The sequence below is a fragment of the Canis aureus genome, chromosome 17 (genome assembly GCF_053574225.1).
Source record: "Canis aureus isolate CA01 chromosome 17, VMU_Caureus_v.1.0, whole genome shotgun sequence".
Lineage (NCBI taxonomy): Eukaryota > Metazoa > Chordata > Mammalia > Carnivora > Canidae > Canis > Canis aureus.
In genome coordinates, this window is record NC_135627.1 from 33,133,382 (window position 1) to 33,149,688 (window position 16,307).

Consider the following 16,307-nt stretch of genomic DNA (forward strand, 5'->3'; position numbering starts at 1 on the left):
TAAGAACACTACATGACAATTTCTGAGTTCTACTCACTCTGCTTTGAATTCTTTCCATGTTGAATGTTTTACACTAAAACTGTCTATGGAATTTTATTTCAAAAAATATCTTATAGGCACCTTAAACTTCGAGTTTAATCTTAAAAAGGGAGGGGAATATTAGGAGAAGTAAAGAAACCTAAATTCAATTTTCTTTTGCTGATAATTGCTGTGTAACTTAAGGCAACTTTGTTATTATAAAAATGCAATGGAAATCCTACCATTACTTAAATTTGCCCAAAATTTGGTAGAAACAAATCTCATAATACTGACATAACTATATATATATCCACTCCAATTCATCTGGCAAGCAAATAAAAAGGTGTTGTGAAAGGCATGTTTGAGATGCAAGGACAGAAAATCACCAGCAAAACACGAGCCCAATCACATTGCGCTTCTGCTCAGAACCTTCTGATGGCTTCCCATTTCTTTCAAAGAAAGCCCAATACCCTTGCAAAGGCCGAGGTTCTGCACCCGGCTCCTTCCTGTCTGACCACAACTTCTCCCCTCTCACCTCACTTGCTCAATTTCAGCCACACTCAACTCCTTACTGTTCATGAGACAGTCCAAAGATGTGTCAACTTCAGAACCTTCGCAGAAACAAATTCCGGTGCCTGGAACGATGCCCCTCTAGATAGACATGTGCTAGTTCCTGTGTTTCCTTCAGATCTCTGCTCAAAGGCCACAGTTGCAGGGAGACCTTCCCTGAACACATTATATAAAATAGCAGCCTCCTCTATCACTCATCAGCACTTGCTACCTCCAATATCCTTGATCCCCTGTAGCTCTCTTTATCTTTTCCAGAGCACCTACAAACATCTAACATTCTCTGTATTTGTTGATTTGTTTGTTGTCTGCCTTCCCTCACTGGAAGGCAAGCTCCATTATGGCACGGGCTTGGCTTTGTTCCCCAGTGTCTACAACAATACCCATCACAAAGAAGGGGCTCAGCAAATATCTGTTGAATAAACGAATGAAGAATTAATGAACGTTTGATGTTTAAATCCTAACATAATTCTGTACCTCTAAGACCTCTTTATTTTTGTATCTTCACAGAAAAATTATACTTATCTTTGTTCCTGAATATTGTTGTATCACTGAAGTTGTAATTAGACATATTTAATATTAAAATAAAAACCCGGAATTTTTTATATTGAAAATTATACTTTAATATTAGTGGCACTGTTTCAAATATGATACTCTTCTGTTCTTTCATTATTTTACATACTGCCTTCTTTCTTCTGCCCTTGCTTAAAAATTAACTAAAATAGTAGCGCTCACTGGTTTTTCCAGTGACCTGTTATACAACAATTTCCTTGATTGGTTTCAATCTGCGTTGCATTTGGCTCCAGCACAGAAAGCTCTCCTATACCTTCTCTTCATTCTTAATGTTTTCCTCATTCTTGTCCATGTCCCTGGAGCCTTTGAAACTATGAATTTTCAATTAATTTTTAAAATTTTTCTAACTTCTGTTTGCCATGGTCTTACCCTTACCCACTGCAACGCCTTCTCCCTCCCTGCTGGAAACTCTGCTCTTTGAGGTTATTCCAACTGTAATCTTTGGACAAATACAGTGGACCAGGAACCCTCATAGAAGTGAATTCTCATGAAACACTGAGGGAAGGAGTCCCTGATTTCGATGAATCATGTAAGAGATGTATTTTGAAACAAGCTGGCTTGTTCCCTTCCTTAACAATAAGTTGGAAGAAGCAGAAGTGTGTTAATTACAGAGCTAAAGGTTAACCTGTCTTTTCCTGTGTTTCTGGATTTTTTTATGTTTTTTTTTTATTTTACTCCTGTGCATAAAACTCATTTTTTAAAGAGATAGAAACGTTGTAGAGCTGCATTGTTCAATACACTGTTCAATAGCCACATGTGGCTATTGAGTATTTGAAACCCAGCAAATGCAATGGAAGAACTGAAGTGTTCATTTTCATGGGGCATCTTTAATAAAGATAAGTTTCCCCCACCAAAAATGAAAAGAGCAGATGAACTTAGTCTACATCTATGTGTAGTCTACATCTATATCCAAAGCTCATATCCTTAAATTCTCTTGGTCACACACTTTATTATTCCCAGTGTTTTTCAGGAAAATTCCCCCAGAAAAGTAAAACTGGAGAAAAGTACTTTAACAGTAATTCTCAGGTGGTGAGAGAGTAATGTTTATCAATAGTATAATGAAACTAGGACTTTGTGTTAACTTTGGGTTTAGAATCTTGTACGGTGACTCTGCCACTACAATAGTAGAATATACTTACTTTCATCACTTTTGCTCACACTGTAAGGCACTTTTAGGTCATGATTCCCAGATGATAAGATTCAAAAGAGAAAGAGAAAGTGACCTAGAGGCCTTGATAACCTGATTTCTGAAATATAAATGTTTGATTACAGAAAATCTCAATTGTCCCATTTCCATCAATGCATTATTATTACCTGTGATGATTTTATAATAGTTGGAATTGAACACTGTCCTTAGCAATACTGTGGGGAAAATATGAAATTTCAGGCACCTCCAAATGAATTCACTCAACTTAAAATGTGTTTATGATACTACTATATAGGATTCCTTTGATTCTTAAATTTTCAATCTTTATAATTATAGATCCCTCTATATCATGGGTGTTACCCAAGTTTTCCTTATCTTTGCTTCTTTGTATGTCTATATAGGACTCTCCTCTTTAATTTTTTTTTAATTTGAGTACAGTTGGTGCATGATGTTACATTAGCTTCAGGTATACAACTTAGCAATTTAACAAGTTTATACATTATGCTATGTTCACAAGTGTAGCTACCATCTGTCACCAGACAATGTTATTATAATATCATCAACTGTGTTTCTATGCTGTGCCTTTTATTCCCATGGCTTATTCATTCCATAATTGGAAGCCCATATCTCCTACTTCCCTTCATCCATTTTGCCAAGCAACCCCCCCTTTAGCACCTATCAGTTTGTTCTCTGTATTTATAGATCTGATTCTGCTTTTTGTTTGCTTATTCATTTGTAGTTTTTTGGGTTTTTTTAGATTCCACTTAGGGAGTGGATTCATGAGGTACTTATATTTCTCAGTCTGACATTTCACTTAGCATAACACCCTCTAGGTCCATCCATATTGTCTCAAATGGCACAATCTCATCCTTTTAATGGCTGCATAAGATTCCAGTGTGTGTGTATATTTATCACATTTTCATTATCCATTGATCTGTTGATGGACACTTAGGTTTCTTCCATGTCTAGGCTATTGTAAATAATTTGGCAATAAACATAGAGGTGCATATATCATTTTGAATTAGTTTTTTCATCTTCTTTTGGTAAATACTCAATTATAGGACTCCTTTTTTATTACTCTCTAGACATCAGGTCTCCAATGATGCCACACCAGTGAGTAGGATGTTAGCCTATAGCCAGAAAAACATGTCAAAAGCATAGGGGAAAAACACTTACCCACAACTCCACAGGGTTTATTCTGCAGAACATTATTCTTGAGATATCCCTGACCTGAACAAAACAAATTGAAAAGACAGAAACTACATTATCCCAGGAAAATTAGAATACACGTTGACGTATTAAAGATTCTGAGAAGTCCAGTAGCAAAGAAACCTGTTGGCTTCTTTTTAGATTTGGTGTTTCTTTGTGAATTTGGCCTTAGAACACTTTATTTTCTTACCTGACATCTCTGAATAGCCCATGGAACTAATGTTCCAGAATACACTTTGAGAAATCCTGTCTCAGCATTAAGATATTCCTAGGTATCAATTTCTTGTTTCTAAATATTCCAGTGATTCCAGGTCTAGATAATATTCACCAGATTCAGAAACCTTATCAATTCTACAGACTCTAGATTTGAGAGGGTTTCCAAGAGGTCAGTAAAATGGATGATTGATAATAGATAGATGATAGATAGATAGAAAAATAGATAAAGTTTCACTGTGTAATATAAGAGTCCCCACTGAGAACTTCTCTAACAGTTTGTCGTTGCTTTGCCAAGAGGCTTGAAACATATTTGGGATCACAATTACTCATCAAGTTAGAAATTTGTCATTAATTGCAGATGCAATTAGCTTTATGATGGTTTCTTGTAAGTAGGCTCTTGTAGACAAGATATCCCCCACTGAAAACACCTGGAGGGTCTGTTACAAATAGCAGTTCTCAGGAGCAGATAAAACAGTAGTTTTATGATTTGCCTTAGTTTTTAGCTTGATTTCTTTGAGACTACAGAAATGAGCTCTCCTACGTGCCTTAGTTAAGGAAATTATCTGTGTAAGGACTGCCCATGAAACTATTGTGTGGTGAAAATGAAAAGTATCTCTGAAAGTCAGAAAAGCATCAATAACATAGTCTTCCCTCAGGAACAACACTACTTAATGGCTTCAAACAAATAATAAATAAAAAGGAAAGGATTTACATGGTGTCCAGATTTTCGAATTTTACAGTTCAGAAATATGTTTTATGTACCTAATAACTACTGTCTCCAAATCACTTTAATATGTGAGTCTCACAGAGAGTGCCTTTATCTGCTTCACAAATTCTTCTCTAGTAAAGATCTCTGGCTGTGCTTTTAATCTATATTTAAGAAATTGAAACCAGGCTATGGCAGTGATTGTATGAGATAGTATTGTATAGAAGATGAACTTTAGAGTCAGAAAGACATAGGTTCAAATCCCTACTGTAACAATCATAAACTGTGTAGCCATGGAAAGCTATTTAACTTTGCTGAATGTCATTTTCTCCATCTGTAAAAGGTATGAGTTGGCACCTACAACAAAAGATAGTTAGGAATCTGATAAGATAGTGTATGTAAAGCATTTATAACAGGGCCTTGAAAATAGTAAAACGTATCCAAAAATGTGGATTATTACCCTAAGCTGTTATTTTGGTGTAGGAAAACTTTCAGAATTATTTTTCTCTATATATGGTTTCTAGAATATAATATTCAAGCATCCATTCTTTAAGCTACATACTACATGGATTCTGTTCCTTTATTCAACAAATACTTTGGTCACTAAGGATCAGGAAATAAGACAAAGTCTTGAGCCATGGTGTAAATAATAGCAGCACATCACAGCAAGGATATTATGAGAGAGGTATGATCACAGTGGTGTGAGAGACAAGAAGAGAGTGGTAAATTCTGCCCAAGTACAGCTTGGTCTTTTTAGAAAAAAAAAAAAAAGAAACAGAAGATTTGTGCCCTAAGGGACCAAGGGAATTTGCCTGGTGGAGGAGAATGGGAAGAGTCTTTCAGCAGATGTATCGAGAAATGAGATATGCAGTGGGACTAGATATCCATTTGTGGCTTTAGGGAGGAAGGACAAGAAGAACAAAGTTCAACATATCTATATAAGATGTTGGAGAACCAAAATTGGTCAGACTGGAAAGAAAAGGGAGAAAAAAGTAATTAAGTTATTAAACATCTACCAGGTGCTTTATCTACACCTTGGCATCTAAATCAAATGACGACACTCTGAGATAAGTAGTATTATCTCTGTTGTGCAGGTGAGGAAAGTGTGGCTCGCAGAAGTTAAATAAGTTGCCCAAAGTTACATAAAAAGAAATTGAATGAACTTGGCTTCCAGCCCAGGTTTGTCAGATGACAAGAGCCCATGCCAGCCTCTATTTTAAGCAAAGGGAACCAGCAGGGGTCTTCAATCAAGGAAGTAATCTCATCAAAAAAAATTTTTTTGAAAGGAAAGTATCATGACAGAATGTAAAATGATGGGCTGAAGGGAGATGAGTCTGGGGATTGGGAAATAAATTTGAGATTATTGCAGCTTTGAGGGGAAAAAATGAGGAAGGACCCAGAGAGCCAGCCCATGTGCAGATGGAGAGAGAAACAGTTCTTAGAAAGGCTTGGGTACCAACTGAATGTAAATATATCTCAGAATAAAATCTCTGAACCCAGACATGATAGAATGTATGTGAGGGAAAAGAGGGGCTTTATTAATATTCATTAAAATGTTTTATGTTAATTTGGAAGAGCAGAACCAAACACATGGGATTATGTCATCCAAATCTGTGTTACTCAAAGTATGGTCCAAGACTGGCACATAGATTTACCCAGGAAATGATAAATTTCATGCCCCACTTAGGGCATTCTGAAACAGTCTGCATTCTAATGAGATCTCTAGGTCAAAGAAAAACTAATGTAAGAAAACTAAAATTGAGAGTAATAGAGGAGGAAGGTGTCAGAGAGGAGAGGTAATTTTCTATAATCTATAATTTTTATAATCTATAATCTCTCAAAAGCATCCTGGTTACCAATGATTTTATTTTATATTACTTTCATTACGTTAAGAAGTTTCTAGAAGAAGCAGCGACAGGTGCTGACATAGCCAAGATGTAAAAGGCAGATGCTCCTTCAAATTCAGTACTTTATAAAAGACTGCCAAATCCAAGCTGTAACCAAATGATTAGGTAGCATTTGATCTGCTCATTTGGAATGTCAGCAGAGCTAATGCTTACATAAGCTCTATGCTGTCTCATAATGTCCTTCAGTTACCAGGAAAATAGAAATCCAAAAAAGAGTCTACTTTATCATCATGACTGCCTGAGAAGGGGACAGAATAGAAAGATCTTAATATAGTTTCTGAACATTCACTTGGTTCATTGAATACATATGTGTACTAATGTGTATGTAGGTATGTAATGTCTTGAACACTGTCCTGAACTTACTATTCTATTCTCTAATCACTATTGATCCAGTCCCAACATTGTACCCAACAGTTCATGAGAATCAGAGCCAACACAAGCAGGTTTGTAGAAGTCTGTAAGGAAAAAACAGTGATAGATCTCAGAAAGGCTATACCAGCTAAAACTCTCTACCTGGGATTTGCCTTCAAATCTCTTCTAGACCATTACCCCAGTGATTTGTACCAGACTCTGCCCCCCACCTCTTCTACCCTAATGAGCATTGGCATCCTTTGCATAAAGAATACTGGGACTATGTATTCTCATTGTCTTATAATATGATCCTTTAGACATGATGGAGAAATTGAAATACTTCTTGGTTCAGTAGGAAAATGTATACATCTTAAACTGTGATGTGAGGCAATGGTGTTCAGATCCCTTCTCTGGTCAGAACACCCACATTTCTGTGGTGGCAGTGTCCTGAAGAACTTATGGTTCCCACTGCAGTTTTCATCATCATCATCATTGTTCGTTAACAGAGGTTCTGAGGGGTGTCTAAGTGGCTCAGTCAGTTAATCATCTGCCTTCAGCTCAGGTCATGATCCCAGAGTTCTGTGATTGAGCCTCACATCGAAATCCTTGCTCAGTGGGAAGCCGGCTTTTCCCTCTCCCCACTGCTCATGCTCTCTCTCAATCTCTCTCTCTCTCTCTCTTTCTCTCTCAAATAAATAAATAAAACACTGTTCTAGGCTCTGAAGCACAGATGGGAACAAAACCACTGCTCACATGAATTTGACATTCAAGTGAACAAAACAGATAATGAACAAATAAAAAATGCTACCATAAAGTAATATCTAATAGTGGTAAGTGGTAATGAAAAAACATAGTATGATGCACTGGGAAAGGCCATAGGGATGCTGTTAAATCAGATTTCTCCTAGGAGCTGATATCTAAGCTGAAATCTGCGTCAAGAGGTTAGACCTGGGAGGAGAACAATTACAGGCAAGAGGACCTGCAAAAGGAAAGCCTTTTGGGCAAAAGCCCATTAAGAATGTTTAGAAACCGGCAAGAAGGTCAATATGGCTGGGGCAGAGTGAGAATGAGGAAGAGTCAAAGAAAATGGTCGGCCTCATGCCAGACTATGTAGGGCCTCGAAGCACCTCGAGGGTCACAATAATGTCACAACAACAAACAAATCTTTCACTTACTAAGACAGGTACTACACTAATAAGACACATACATTATTCAGTCTGATCCTCATAATAATCTTGTATATGGTATCATCATTATCCCTCAAGAAGATGGAGATTTGGAAAGATTAATTAATATGACCAAAGTTGCACGGCTACTAACTGTTAGAGCTGAGATTTGAACCCAGGTCTGTCTGACACCAGAGGCCATTATACTTTTCATAACTGTTATTATAGTTCTCTGGAATCAAAATTTACCTGAAGTTTATTGGTGGAAATACTTTTAAGGTTCAATATGTTGATATGACTCTAGGCCCTTCTAACTTTAATGGAAGGGTAGAATTGTATTCTCCAGTCTTCACCGCAATCAAATGTTATTTTTGGTCATATTTTTCATGCTCTTGGTGCAGTAAAATTTACACTGAGTGGTCAAAGTTCCACAGTAATTTTGTAGAAGAATCTAAGGTATAAAATAATCAAATTTTTATACCATCTGATTAACTACTCATCAGACTGAACAAACAATAAGCCAAGCTATACAATGGCTAAGACATTTCCATGTCAAAAATATTTCATGTTAGCTACTGAATTTGAGATATGATGTTCAAAATATTTGGTACTTTCTACCACTTCCTAATTTATATCATTGTTAATTTGTCTACCTGCTTTTCTAAAAGTATCTCACAATACATGTATCCCCTCAACGAGGTCTATTCCGTCCATACCCATCCTTTCTCATCCCATTCTCCCGTATAAGAACCCTTTCTAGTCTCTTACCACCCATTAAAATCTGGCTGTTTCTTTCCAACTCTACGTTCTGCTTCATCAATGGACCGTGGACAGCTTCATTCTGTCCTCTGCTCTTGGAGACCTGACTTTGCTCACTTGCCGCCTTAGATTAGAACACCAACACTTCGTTCTGGCCTCCCAACCAACTAGTATCTCCTGCTGACCAGACTATTTCTTAGACTTCTTCAGTTGGTTAAATAATTTCTAACTCATGCACAACTGATTTATCTGCCATCTTTAGTAGTAGGTAGTATCATTTTCAAATCTGTTTACAGGAATTTCCTCAGAAAAGCTTTGGAATCTGAGAACTCTGAGACACACATTTTAATGACGTGAAAACCTAATTTAAAAAGTAAAACCCACTTAGGACAAAAATAAACCAGGTAACTTTTCTTTCCTCTAATGCCTTCTGTCCTACAGACTAGTACATTTAGAGCTAGTTCTTTGAAGAAAGTTCTGCTCAAAGGGCAATAAGTTGTTGTAGAATCATTTTGTTTCCCATTAAGCCAATGATGACAATATTAAGCTTGGCATGATCTTTGTATGAACACTTTCATAAAAGTTCTGCTCAGGAGGGTTTAAAAAAAAAAAACAGACTTCTCTTATGCTGCTTTTCCATTGCAAGTGGACCTATTATCCGAGGGCACATAAGTCAGCTCTAACGTATCACAGGTTTTTTTTATTGTTATTTGTTTTCAGGATAACAGTGTTTAAAATACTCTCCAACAATTTCTTGGATTAATATAGTCTTCAACAATTTGTTGAACTGCAGAAGCTGAAAAAATTCTGGGCTTGTAAAGAAACTGCAATGTCTAAAACTCTCCAGAAGCATTCAGAATGACAGGGCTCTTGACCAATAAAATGTGAGATTCAAGGAACACATTGTCACGACTCAGCAAATAATAAGGAGCAGGTATAAGTATGACATCACTGAAAAACATTCTCATTGGCAGTTCCGCTTTGTGCTGGTTACTGTTCTATTTGTGGAAGCAGCAGCCTTATTCAAATTAACCTGTTCATGCAGAGGGGAGGAGGAAGGTGGTGAGTAATACACTGCAGTCTTTTCCCTGAAGGTGATGTGCTCTCAAATTCGCTTTACATTGCCTTTGAGCAGACAAAATAAAAATAAATTCAGCTGTGGCAGTGTTTCACAGGGATAATAGCTGCTTGAATTAGATCAGGTCAGTGAAAAGGAATGGAATAGAAGCTGTTGCAGAGTTGAAACAAATTTCCGAATTTTCTCTTTGCTTTTATCCCCCATCACCACCACCACCACCGCCCCCTTATTATTTCTCCACACCTCATTCCTGGACGCAACTACTGTACAGATCGAACTCAGTATCCCTCCAATCAGCCATTGGAGGGAGGGATTTCTTTGAACACTAACACCTCTAGCCTGTGCCATCAAGGGGTCTAGCAGACAGGTCAGATTAACGGATGGTTTTCTGGCATTGTACAAATACTCAGGAGTCTGGAGCTGGTGAGATAATTTAATCACATTTACTGTAGTCTGTGAGGAACTGTCATTCTCTATCCTGTTACTGTTATATAATATAGGGCCTCCAGCTACATCAACGATACACAGGAGAACCCACTCATTTTTAACTCTTAGTACTTTGCTTTAACTTAGGAGAGTTCCGATGGAGGGGGCAGTTCACGTATCTATTCCCTGGCTAGTTGGCTTCTAGAACTTTGTGCAACTTTGCTTATGTTATTTTATGTCTTTCAAACTTCAGTCTCACTCTCTCTTGTCATGAGCAGAGATCATTCAGGATATAAACCACATAAAACTTTGAATCCTGCTTTAAAGAAATTGGCTCTAGTCATTTCTCATTTCCGCTATTTATATTTTATTCCTTTCCCTCTTCACCTCTTCCTTCCTACCTCAAAATCTCTCTCTCTCTCTACTCATCAAAGACCAAAAACAAACAAACAAACAAACAAAAAAAAAAAAAAAAAAACAAGTGGCAAAAGTCTACAGAAAATTGAAAATAAGCCTATTATCTCTGCCACAACATGGGATGTCTTAGTCTGTTTGGACTCCTATCACAAAATATCACAGACTGGGTGGCTTATAAACAACAGAAACTTATTTTGCACAATTCTGGAGTCTAGAAGTCTGAGACCAGGGTGAGGTTCACACCCTCTTCAGGTGTAGATTCCTCCTTGTATCCTCACAAGGTGGAAGGAGTTAGGGAGCTCTGTAGGGTCTCTTTTATATGGGCACGAATCCTAATTATCAGGCCTCCACTCTCAGGACTTAATTCCTTTCCAAAGACCTGGCTTCTAAGACCATTATCTCTGGGGGTCAGGATTTCAACATATGAATTTGGGGGGCACAAGTATTCAGACCATATCATGGGGTTAGGCAGAAATGGCAATATTTCAGATCAGAAACAAATCACTACATGCAAAGAGCTAGCTAGCTGTCTTTGCTCCCAACTCAGGACTCCTGGCTGCACTACTATTATCTGGCCTCAAAGAGGTGTTAACCTCTAAGATCTTACTGCTTCCCTTGCTCCTCCACTAAGAATATCAATAATGTTGTCATCAAACGTTAATGACAATGTCACCAGAATGACAGTAGGTGTTACTTTCCCATTTGGCCTCTTGCAACTTGTTGTGCCTCTCCATCTTACCATCCCTTGAAATTCATCTGGACGTTGAAGCTGTTAACCGGATTCTGAGCAAAACTATACAGACTCAGAAAATAATGGCTTGTGTGAGGAAGGTTAAGGCACTAGGTTTTCATCACTGCTGAATAAATAATGTAGGAGGAGGCAGGACGCAGAGAAGCCCTGGGAAGCTGGTTGGCCGGCGGGAAGCAGGTGTGTGCTGGGGTGATGAGCAGAACAGAGGCAGGGAGGACGAGGCAGAGGCTGCCCACATCCATGCCACCCTCACTACCTGGCCCTGCCCAAACCCTGCCAGCTTTCTGCCAAGAATCACCCAACTGCTCAGCTCTTCCATGGATAGCTGCCGAAATCCCAGGAACCAGGTGTCTGGCGCAGTTTCTAGCACAGCTCTCTGTATGTCGCCGGAACCCACCCAGTCTGGCGTGCCCAGCTTTCCATATTTTGACTTGTTGCAATTTTCCCTGCCTAGGCCCAACGCTTCCTTTGAAATGAGACCGGTCCATGGCCTACCTTGGCAAACCGCTCTCGGAGAGGAGCTCAGAGGTTGCAGACTTGACCTGGCGTACCGTGCACTTTCAGCTCATTATGCCTGAATGCTGCATTGTTTCTGTGCTGAATGAAGTTTTAGAAAATGACTTTCAGATGTTAGATTCCCATTCTGGTGCTGTTTTACCCCCCTTGCCATTTATCATCTCATAAAACTCATCATCTTTGTTTGGCTCTGGACAAAAATGAAAAGACTCATAAAACAGCATCCTAGGTGAGAGGGACAGATACCAATTTGAAATGCTTCAGCTTAAGACCACTACCAAATAATTTAATTATTGCCCTTCCACTGTACTTACCTTTTTAGTTTGTCAGTGTGCCTCTTTTGCCCAAGCTCTCTAACCCTTTGGGTTATTTTAGGCAGTGCCCACAAATTACTGTGACCGTCTTTATCTGAACTCTGATCAGAAAACCGCCTAGTTCTCCTCAGGGTTTTTTTTTCTTTTGTCCCCCCCCCCCCACCTACCACCCCCCCCACACTCCCCCCCCTTTAAACCAGAAAAGTAGCTGCTGAAAGCAGAACAGTTGCCATGGCAACCTCTTGGCAGCTTCCTCCGCAGCAAGTAACAGTGCTGATTTCCCGAGGAGACTGGGTGGGAGGGGGTGGAGCTCTGAGGAGGTAAAGGAAGGTTACTGTGCACTTAGTTAATATGCAAAACCATTTACGCAGTGCTGGATGCGCAGTGAGTAAGTGCAAACAAAGCCACGCTTGATCAGCTAACACGGACTTTACACACTAGTTGATCTGTCCAAGGATGCAGATGTTGGCTCAGAGAGAAATCTTGCAGTTGGACAATAAAGGACACAGGAGGTAATACTACAAGAGGTTAAACACTATCTGTAATGGTCGGTGAATATGGACAAGATCAACAGTCGCTGGGGTCTAATTGCCTTGCTCCTCTTTTGCTTTGTTCGAGGAAAAACGCAGCAATCTAAATCACAGGGATGGTGTTTTCTCTGAAATTCTAACATACTGAAGTTCAAGTTTGCATCAATTAAACTCTATGTAAGATAAACCAATATGTTCAGATATAAGCAAGTATAGCATAATTTGGTTTGTGCTTGAACAAAACATACGGCTCAAGTAGCATCTTTCACCTTGGAGTTTTCAGACAAAGAAGCAGCTTAGAGTAACTTGGGGCTGCGAGTGGGGGCGGATGCTTTGGATCTCTTTTCTCCTTCTCTCTCTCCCACTGCCCCTCTCTGTCTCCCTCCAACTCTGATAGATCCTTGTTTTTTTCCTGGGGGCTGGACAGGGTGGATATCAACCCCAAAAGAGTACTGGTGAGACTCTAGGACAGGGTTTTTCTAACAGAGGTCACCTACAGGAGAACTGAGCAGCCTGGCTGCGAGCTGGGGAGGTGGCTGCTGCCCGTTACCCCTTGGCCTGCAGCCTGGCATGTTTAAAAAAAAATAAATAAATAAGGCCAGCTGATAGAAAGCCTGCAGCAGTGAGCTGAGGTCTGCCCAGCAGGTGTCACTAGGGATTTAAAGCTTACCAGACCTTTGGGACAAGGCCTAGGAAACAGCCGAGTAATGATTAATGAAGCTTACTTTCAAATATTTTTGAGAGGTTATATGTGAAATAATTCCAAGGAGTTCGCCTTCCAAGGGAAGTTAAAATGATAGCTACAGTTTGGTGTAAATGATTTCTGGGCCATTCTCTCCAAGGCTCTCTCTCCATTTCTGAGTCCCCATTCCAAAAAACCAGACACAGACATAAAGCTCTCAGAAGGCACGCTGAATCCAACACTATGGGTAAAAGATACAATGCGAAGTCAGAGCGAGTATAGGAAATGCTTTTTTGGGTAGAGATTCCCACTTGCGAAACCAATCTCCATGTCCTAACACCGTAGATGTTGATTTTGTAAGTAATCTCAGAGTTAAGATCAGAGTCCACTCTAAAAATGCAAATGCCCCAGGAGTCTCCATATAAGTGAAGTCAGCTGGTATTTTATCAATGATTAATACTTTTGTTAACAGAATCTTATGTAGACTATCTCTACTTTAACAATAACAGCAAAAGCCTGTGTTGAAGATACTGTCCACTTCCTAATTTAGGCACCTAGGAATATACATATGATCATTTTTTCAAAGAATGAGGGTAGGGAAAATTGGTCTCCCTTAAATACTTTTTGCTGTTTTCCTCTTTGTCCTGTCTGCCTGGAAGCTAAACACTAAACTTTATCATGTAGCTTCCCTAGCTTAGATTTTCTTGAATAATTTCTCCTCCATCCATCCTACATTATTCAAATAATGGCTTCCTGTCTTCTCTTAATTGTTTTATGGTTTTAACATATCTGTACTTTATGCAATGGCTCTTACCTCATGTGCGTTTTGGTGTAGTGTATCCACTTGGAAGGGAAGGAGGACAAGAAAGGAGAGAAGAGAAGGGAAAGAAGGAACATGATCCTTTCATCAACACTCAACATCTTGTGGTGAATTCGTTAAGAACATTAATCTTCACTTACTCTTCGGTCTTTCGATGGTAGAAAGAAGGAGTGAGAGTAGTGGTCTGGGAGGGGCTGAGCTTGTATGTGAGGAATACAGTCAGAGCACTCTGGGTGTCTGAAATGGTGTGAAAGCAGTAAGGTGGAAGAAAAGCTGGAAGCAGAGGTGTGATCTTTTAGAGCACCTTACAAAGCATTCTTGGGTGCAGTCTTACCTTGCAAGTGAAATGAAATGTCTAACAGATATAATCCGTCCCATCTCACAGATTAGAAAAACTGAGACAGGGATGTTGTCATTTAGCCACATGGCATTACATCACAGGCCCAGGACAAGGAACTAGCACCTCTGCTCACATTTCTGCTACTGATGGGACTCCAGCCTAGAAAGAATGTAAGAAATCCACAGGGTGCACAGGGACATCACACAAAAAAATCCTTTGTTTTTTCTCCAGGGAATGCCTTGTGGCACAATACCACCAAGGAAACTCTCCCACAAATGAAAACACCAGTCTGCAATTTTGCGACTATGGCAGTATTTCATTAAGATCTTAGTCATTATATTTATTTCTGTTTTATGAGGGAAAGAATAAATGACTTTAGTAGTATTGATGTCTGCAGACCCATTTCCTAACCACAACTCTGACCATTTCTCTTATCACTTAACTGATGTTGTTTTAATGAGAGCTATTGTTATTATGCATTATTAATAAAGGACCACCATTACTATTAATATCACTTAGGAATGATTCTATAAAGAGCTTTAAAACTGTAGATGCAATTAACAAGAAGCCAAATTCTCCATGTGTGAAAAATACCAGGTAGGGCTGGCTTCACACATTTGATCTTACAAAAGTGTTGCAAGAGGTTGTAGATGTATTTCACATGCCCACAAGAAAAGCCATGAGCCCCATGAATATTGATATATGCGGTAACTTGACCTCCCCCATATAAAGAGAAATTTGTTGAATTGAGAGGAATTTTCATAAACCCCCGATCTCATGACCAAGACGATGGAATATATATATATATATATATATATATATATATATGTCTCACCTCACATTTCAGGGAGTTCATGCTTACCTAAATATTCTTATTTAGAGTGGGTGAAAACAAACATTATACTTCCAAATAACGTTTGAGTTGTTGGAGTGGAAATGTCATAATTCTATGACATATTCTACATTCACTATGAAGCCCATAACTCTCACGGGCTTCGTAGTACATGTGAGAGCAAGAACAAGGGTGCAGGGCAGATTCTTTTCACACATTCTCCCTTCAATGATAGTCCCATTCAAAGGAACTCCCCTGACTTCCAAAGCTGCCATTGCCTACCAGGCTTGTAGCCATAGGACCTCTCTCTCTCTCTCTCTCTCTCTCTCTGTCAGGGAAGGATGAATTAGAAGCAGCCTGAGCACAGCCAGGAGAAGCAGAGCCTTGGCATCTGAGAGTCTGGCTCCATAAATGGAGAAGGAAGACTGTGGTCTCATTTGCCTTTAAGGTGAGGGTGAAGTTCTCACTCTAACAAAGGGATCACCTTAGCAGAGTGGGCCAATTTACTCACTCTCTGGGAGAGTCCTGTGTTCCACAAGAATCATCACACTACTTTACGGTCGTTCTGTGATAAAGGGCGCTTACTCAACAGTGCCTGAAGGTTGCATTTGGAATAACACTCTCACTTCCCCTTCTAAGACATTTTGTTTCTGAGTCTGTTTTAAGGATTTGCCAACCCCAGATTTTGTACCTGGCATTCAGCCTCACTGTGAGACTAAAAGGCATAGGTCACCTGGAGGGCTTGAGGGCATAAAGGTGAGTCCACCCACTACAAGATCATACACACAAAATTTTGAAGGGCTCTTAGAAACCTACAGGACTTTTATACACACTTATAGCTGATACTTTTAGTAAAAGCTTCAGTCTCAATAAAATAACAATAATCATGTGTTTTCTTCTAGAAATTCATGGGCTTTAGTTCTCATAAAGTCCATAATTTAATCTCACATCAGTCAGGTGAATATCATTATCCCTTTTTTTA

The 16,307-nt window shown here is 39.1% G+C and overlaps 1 protein-coding gene and 1 long non-coding RNA gene across 11 annotated transcripts in view; one reads left to right on the forward strand and one right to left on the reverse strand.

Annotated features, from left to right (window-relative positions):
• The window catches only part of LOC144287904 (uncharacterized), an 80,327-nt gene extending 76,791 nt beyond the window's left edge, over positions 1 to 3,536 (reverse strand). The window contains exon 1 of the long non-coding RNA XR_013355730.1: positions 3,482 to 3,536. This is a non-coding gene — a long non-coding RNA (uncharacterized LOC144287904). The remainder of the gene's footprint in view (positions 1 to 3,481) is intronic.
• The window catches only part of KLF12 (KLF transcription factor 12), a 591,716-nt gene that overhangs the window by 5,800 nt on the left and 569,609 nt on the right, over positions 1 to 16,307 (forward strand). For 8 of the 10 annotated variants that reach the window (XR_013355728.1, XR_013355729.1, XM_077855381.1 and 5 more), the window contains exon 1: positions 9,593 to 9,681. The exons of 1 other annotated variant lie outside the window; for it this stretch is intronic. The gene's annotated coding sequence lies outside the window, so the exon portion shown is untranslated. Of the gene's footprint in view, positions 1 to 9,592; positions 9,682 to 16,307 lie in introns of those variants that run through there. One more of the 10 variants, XM_077855383.1, reaches the window with a different exon arrangement.